Source organism: Corapipo altera, unplaced genomic scaffold, assembly GCF_003945725.1.
Source record: "Corapipo altera isolate COAL_440 unplaced genomic scaffold, ASM394572v1 343, whole genome shotgun sequence".
In the NCBI taxonomy this organism is placed as follows: domain Eukaryota; kingdom Metazoa; phylum Chordata; class Aves; order Passeriformes; family Pipridae; genus Corapipo; species Corapipo altera.
The window spans coordinates 6,898,498-6,905,281 of record NW_020884913.1 but is presented as its reverse complement, the minus strand read 5'-3'; the positions used below and the strand labels follow the sequence as shown (position 1 = coordinate 6,905,281).

At 56.9% G+C, this 6,784-nt stretch overlaps 1 pseudogene across 1 annotated transcript; it reads right to left on the bottom strand.

The window, feature by feature from the left end:
* Positions 1–3,576: 3,576 nt before the first annotated feature.
* On the bottom strand, positions 3,577–4,455 carry LOC113952404 (annotated as a pseudogene). The gene has a single exon (XR_003529540.1). The product of XR_003529540.1 is annotated as a GTP-binding protein Rhes pseudogene (transcript).
* Between the last annotated feature and the right edge of the window lie 2,329 nt (positions 4,456–6,784).

Genomic DNA, 6,784 nt, shown 5'->3' with positions numbered 1-6,784 from the left:
AAATTTTGCTCATCTCATTAGGTGTGTGCCTGGGTGATGTTTGCAGGGACAGCTGTAGCCAACCTGTGTGTGCAGGCTCCAGACTGGGCTGCAGCTGCACCGTGTTCTGTACCTGTGACTGCTGTCTGGGGAGGAAAAGCCTTTTCACCTGTTGCCGTTTGTTGGAAGAAAATGTGCTGCAGGTGTTTAGCCCTTCACCACCCCACGTTGTACAGACACACCCACCAGACACACTGGCTCCAGCCCTCAGCCAGGCTTTACCACCTCTGTGTGAAGCAGACACCCCGGGACCACCCTCACCTGCATTTTGCTGCTTCAGCAGAGGCTGAACACAGCTTACACACACCCCCCCTCAGGCCATGAGACACCAGACCTGCCTATTTTTAACCCCACTTGGTACATTAGCCTTGGAGTCACCTCTTGCCCTGCTCTGGGTGAGGGAAGTGCTGCTGGAGCCCCAGCACAGTGATGGGCACGGGTGGAGACTGGGACAGGGCTCCAAGAACGCTGTGCCTGGCACAGATCACTCCTCTGGGACGGGTACCAGATATTGCTTTGGGTGCATTTCGATGTTACAGCTGTTCCACAGCCTTCCTGCAGCACAGCACCGCTGCCTCTCTGGCAGGGCTGAGGCTCCCACCTGCCTCCTGCACAGGGCTGAGGGCCCTCCCCTGCCCTGCCTCCTGCACAGAGCCGTGGGGAGAAGGCATCCAAAGGCTCTTGTCTTGCCAGAGCCCCTGCACGGCAAACGCTTGCCAACCCCAGCTCCATTCCGTGTCCCTGCACAACCAGAGCTGGCTGATCCCAAAGTCCCAGCGAGGCGATTGTCTGCAACCCCGGCACAGCTGCCCCTGCCACAGCATTTCACGGGAGTGATGCAAAACAACCCCAAACCTGCAGTGCCCAGAGAGGGGCTCTGCAGGTGGGGGCTGAAGGGCTGTGGAGCACTGCCCTACACTCCCACTGCATCCCTGTCCTGCATCCCTGTCCTGCATCCCCAGGGCATCCCGAGCCCTGCCCTGCTGGGCCGGGGGGAGCGGGGCTGGGGGCGGCCCTGGGAGGGGACCCCGCCGCTGGCGGGGCCGGGAGCCGGCGGGAGGGGGCTGTACAAGGCTGGCGGGCATTGGGCGAGGGGCAAGTGCTGCTGGAGAGCTCCTCCAATGGCTCCGCTCTTTGCTGGAGCCCAGGACTGTGGGGGCAGGAGTTGGGCCCGTGGAGAGGGTCCAGCATCTGCGTCGGAAGCTCCTGCACCTCCAGCGTTTCCCTCTGCACCTCCTGCACCTCCCTCTGCAGCTCCAGCATCTTCTGCACCTCCAGCATCTCGGTTTCTGCATCCGTTGCAGCTGCAGCATCTTGGTCAGGTCTTGGGCCCGGACTGGCTGGGAGTGGGGGGGTCCTGGAGCCCCCCGGGGTTACTGGTCTGCCCGGGGAAGGCAGCAGTGGGACTCAGGGGAGCCTGTCCCTATGGAAGCTCTGCCAGCCTGAGCCTGGGGAGGCTGCTGGGCTCTCCCAGATGTCAGGAGCTGTTTCCAGTCCATATCATGGATCTGCAGAGGAGGGGGCTGGCAGCCAGCCTTGCTCAGCCCAGCATCCTCATTTTACACTGCAAAGAGGTTTTCTTTTGCTTTTAGCATAATACTGTAAAACAAAGGGCTGATCCTCCTGATTCTGCATAACCCAATGCAAACACAAACCCTCTCTGGAAGGTGTGGGACTCCTGCAGGGCCAGCTGGTTAGTGAGAGAGTTAGTCTGAGGCAACACTGGCCAGAACTGAGTGTGATCAGGGCTGGCAGGACAGTTCTGTCCCTGTCCAGCTCTGCTAGATGTCCTGGCTGGTGGGTACCACCACAGTGCAGCATCCCTGTGGCTGCATCCTTCACACCCATCCCTGCTGTGGGCACCACGTTGGGTCAGCTGCCCAAAGTGAACTGCCTTTATATTCCATTCCCTGCAGGCAGGAGCCCCGTTTTCCCCAGGAAGGGGCTCTATCCTGAGCAGCTCTGTGTGTCCCCAGGGTGCTGGACCAGGGATGGTCACACACCGTCACAGAGCGTGGCGGTGGCAGCATGAAGCATGTGGCAGAGAGACAGAGAAGTGAGGGCAACCTGAACCCCCAGCAGCCACCTGCCTGTGCCCTCTGCTACCTGTTCCCCACCACTGCCTGCCACCCATCCTCATCCCACATCAGACTCCACACTGCAGGAGAAGGATTTTGGCTGCCTGGAGGTCACTGTCATTGCAGCAGTGCCCAGGGAGGATGTGGTAGCAGGGTGCCCCAGCAAGTGATGCCCATGGAAAGGCTGGGCTTTCCCTGCTGGCACCTTCTCCTCTGGGAGCATTGGGTGCCTGCCCAACTGAACAGGGGCACAGTGTCCTGCAGGGCTGGGCTTCTGAGAGCTGGGGACCCCAAGCTGCCCATCTCCCTTGGGTCTGGACTAGGGGGGTTGACTCTTTAATCCACTGAGTTTTAATATCTATGAAAACTGGTGTGTGTGTGGCTGCTGGGCAGGTTAAGTGCTCGTTACAGCAAGGATGGGGCTGTGTGAGGGGAGAGTAAATCGGTGCAGCACACACTCAAGCACAGCAAACAGGGCCCTTCTGTGCCTTCCCCTGCACCATTTATTATCTCCTTTTAACGTGTTTGTGTTTTTATTCCAGTGGATCAGCTGTCCTTTAATGGCTGGTTGTTTTCTGTACTCAGAGGTGAGAAAGTGTTCTATTGTTAGTTTCTCCTGCTTGGTGAAAAATTGAAGTGTGGTTCAGTTAGCAGCAAAATCATAATACAATGTCCTGACACTGCCAGGGGAGGCTGGAGAGCTGGGGAGGCTCCTCCAGTGCCAGGACACTCCAGATAGGGATGGAGCATGGAGGAGGGAAAGCAAAATGCAGTGATAAGGGCATAAAACTGATATTGGGCACTGCAGCACTTGAAAGACAGTAGAAAGAAAGCGAGACAATTTCCAGCTCCACTTCGCAACAAAGTGTTTATTGGGAATGTTTAAAAAACAAACAAACGAAAAGAGAATAGAGAAAACCAAACTGATGCACAGACTGCCCTATCTCATGCTCTACGCCAGGTACAAACTCAGAACTACTTTGGACACTGGGTCTGCCGTGGTTGCCGTGGCCGTGCCGGGAGCTTGGAGGTGCGAGTGCCTGGGCTGAGGTGACCCAGGGCCTGAGGGCTCCCCGGGAGAGCAGCACTGGTGGGGGTGATGCAGCTGCAGGTGCCCAGATCTGCCTTCCAATCCCATGGCCAGAGCCCTGCTGTTTGTGCCTGTCTGCTCCCACCCAGCACTCTGGCTGCTGATGGCCGTTCCCCAGGTAAGCCTCCTGCCTTTTTTGGGAATTCACCCTCTCCCCGCACTGTCCCGGCAACCAGCATCCCTTCCAGCTCCCTCCTCATCACCTCCAACCCTCTCTGCTCCTGGTGGGCTGGGTGGGGAAAAGGGAGGAAGGGGTGGGAGGCAGCAGGGTTAGTTTTGGCCAAGGCAGCGCCTCTCCCCACCCAGCCCACCTGAGTTTCCAGCCGGTGCCGCTGCTGCCGGCGCCTTCCTCCCGGCCCCGGGGCAGCCGGCTCAGCACATGGAGCAGCTGTTGGTCTTGTTCATGGGTGGCCTCAGCGCCTGCTCCTTGGGCAGGGTCTCCCTCCTCTTGCAGAGCGCAGGGCTGAGCCGGCTGGGCAGGTTGGCTTGCTGCAGCAGCTCCCTGAACACCTCCAGGACGTTCTCGTTGTCCTTGGCCGACGTCTCCACGAAGCGGCTGTTCCAGTCCAGCTCCACCAGCGACAGGGCGTCCTCCACCGGCACCTGCCGCTCGCCGCCGCTCTCCGCCTTGTTGCCGACCACCACGATGGGGGGGAACTTGTCCTCCTTCACCTCCAGGATCTCCTCCCGCAGGCTCTTCACGCTCTCGAAGGACTCGGCGTCATCCACGGCGTAGACCAGGGCGAAGGCGTCGCTGTTCTGGATCGAGAGCTTCCTCATGGCCGGGAAGGAGTAGCTGCCGCTGGTGTCCAGGATCTCCACCTTGACCGTGGCCCCGCACACCTCGTACTCCTTGCTGTGCAGCTCCTCCACCGTGCGCCGGTGCTTGGGCTCGAAGGTGTCCATCAGGAAGCGGCGGATGAGGGATGTCTTGCCCACGCCGGCAGCTCCCAAGAAGACCAACCGGACGTGGTTTTTCTCCTTCACCACCAGGGACATGGCTGGTGCAGAGGGGACAGGATGCTCCGCAGCTGGCGCTCACCCCACAGGTGTCCCTGGGTGGCTGCAGCCCCGGTGTCCCTCCGTCTGTCCGTCCTCCCCTGCAGCGACTCCGTGCAGCCAGAGGAGCTTGGTGTCACCGCTCCGCAAACTTCTCCCCGGCTGTTTCGCCGCGCGCTCTACAATCCACAAGTCCGGCTCATTATTTTTTTATCCTGGTTCCTCTCTGCCATGTGGCACCAAGCTGTCCAATCTCCAGTGGGTTGTGGGTGCTGGAGGCGGGAGGGCAGGGAGGGAGGAGAGCGGGGTGCTCCGGGCCAATCCGCGGAGTTCAGCCCTGGAAAGCCACTCCAGCCCTGGAGCTGAGCACGCTGCATTGCACTGCCGCCGCTGCCGGGAGCGCTGGGAGCCACAGCACCGCAGCCGTCCAGCACTGCTGTCCTGCCTGGAGATTAACGAGTGCTCCTTGGCATTCCTGGGCTGGCTGGCAGCAGGGACAATCAGTGGCTGATCCCTACCCATTGGGTGGCTCAAGGCCAGGCATGTCAGGGGCTGGACAGCGGCACCCACAGCGTTTCTTGCGCTTACCTGGGGCTGGGGACTCGTTTGCAGACGGCGTTGCTGCAAATGTGCCCAAGCCTTCAGTGAAGCAATGAAATATTTGACTCGAGGGGGATAAATAAGCTCTCCCGTCCGTCATAACATCCACACTCAGCTGTCAGTTATTCCCCGATTTTTATGAAATATTTAACCAGAGGGGAAAATAAAATCTCCCTGAGAACGATGCACCGCGGTCTCCAGGAGCGGATGCCGGCAGACGTGGGGAGGGATGCTGGCCCTGACTCAGCAGTGGGGTTGCTTTAGAGGTGCAGGCTGCCCCACCTGGGTGTTTTTCCTCAGCAGCCACCTTCCATTCCGTGCTTGAGTTGTTTCAGAAGCTGATTTATGCAAAGTGCAAATACAAAGGGAGCTCGCTCAAAAGTTAAAATAAGTTCTTATGATAAATTTGGAGGTGTGTGGTTTCTTGTAGCTTTAATGCAGCTGATCTCCTTTCCATATCCAAGTCTCACTTCCAGCATTTAATTCTGGCTGAATGTATTGGTTATGATTTATTGATCTGGCTGAAATTTGTTGATTTCAAAACCTTTCTGCACCAGAATTATTCCTCTCTCTTAACCCCCAAATTATTGTTACATTTCAGCCATGTTTAGCTTTCCTTAGCTGGTCTTACTATTAGGAGAGACAAGATTGTATCAAGGTGAGCAGAGTCCTGTCCTGGTCTCAGCGTGCCCTTGGAGAAGGGAAAGGTTGGTCCCTAACAGGACTGGCAAAGGATTGGTCTCCAGTACCCTGTGGTGTCATCTGGTGATGCTCCTTTGCTTGCCAACATGAAGCTCTTTCTGGTAAGATTTCCTGAGCCATGGGGAGAGCCCAAAGGTGATGCCAAGGGCTGAGCCATAGGAAGGAGCTGAGGATGCAGAAGATGTGATGGCACAGCTGTAGGACCTCGACAGGCTGAAAACCAGGAGAAGGGGTGGATGAGCAGAGGTGGTGGGTATAAGCACATGAACGAAGGAGTGGTCACACTTTGTTGCCTTGTTGTGCCATTGGCATCAGTGGAAATAACCCAAACATGCTGAGGAAACAGGGCAGGACGAGTAATCTTACCCCAGCTTTTGAAAGCTGTTTAAAGCCAAAACCCTTTTTGTTTTTTTTAAATAGAAAAGAATTTGATCAATGCTTCTTTGTGCTTAGATAGACGTAGTGACAGGGGTTTTCAAGGGAGGAGATGAAAGGGTTTTCCCATGGTTCCTCCCAGCTGCTATAGCAAAACTCCACATGCTCTCAGGATGTGCTGGGGGACTTTGTGATGCCCTTGCTGCTGCTCCTTTTCCCAGCATTTCATTCCAAAGGGCCTCAAAACATGGATCTGTCCAACCTCACAACACCCAGCGTCTCTCTCACAGGTGCAGAAATGATGCTGAGGGTGAAGGAGGACCCCGTGGCAGGAGGGATTTGGGCACCCCAGGCTCCAAACACCCCATCCTGGCTCTAAACCTTCCACCAGCACCCCACAGTGAAGGAGCCATGAGCTGATGGACACGCTGGCAAATGCCAAGCAGCAATGCCATCCTTGGAGGGTTTCCCAAACTCCAGGCTCTGGCTGGGAAGGTGACCCTGGTGCTGTGGGAGCCAAGACTGGGTCATGTCACGAGCACTGTCCTTGGTCTGGGTCATTTCTACAAAGAGTGGAAGTGTCCTGTGTGGTGTGGGCAGGACAAAGGGCCAGCCCAGGCTGTGTGAGACAAAGAGATGTGGCACTGCAGTCACACACAGTCACATAGAGCCAGTCTCTGCATCCCCAATGATTTTTCACATCACTTGTCTCCCCTCAGTTCTCACATCTGTGCTGCTATGGTTACCGAGAGCCTGAAAGGTTTTAAATCTCCCTCAGAGCAGTGGAGGATTTCAGGATAATCTTGTTAGGAGATGAGCAATGAATATTTCCAAAGGCCTTTTGCATGGATAGCTCGTTCCCCATGAGCTTATGGCCCCTGACAGCAGAGAAAGCAAAGGG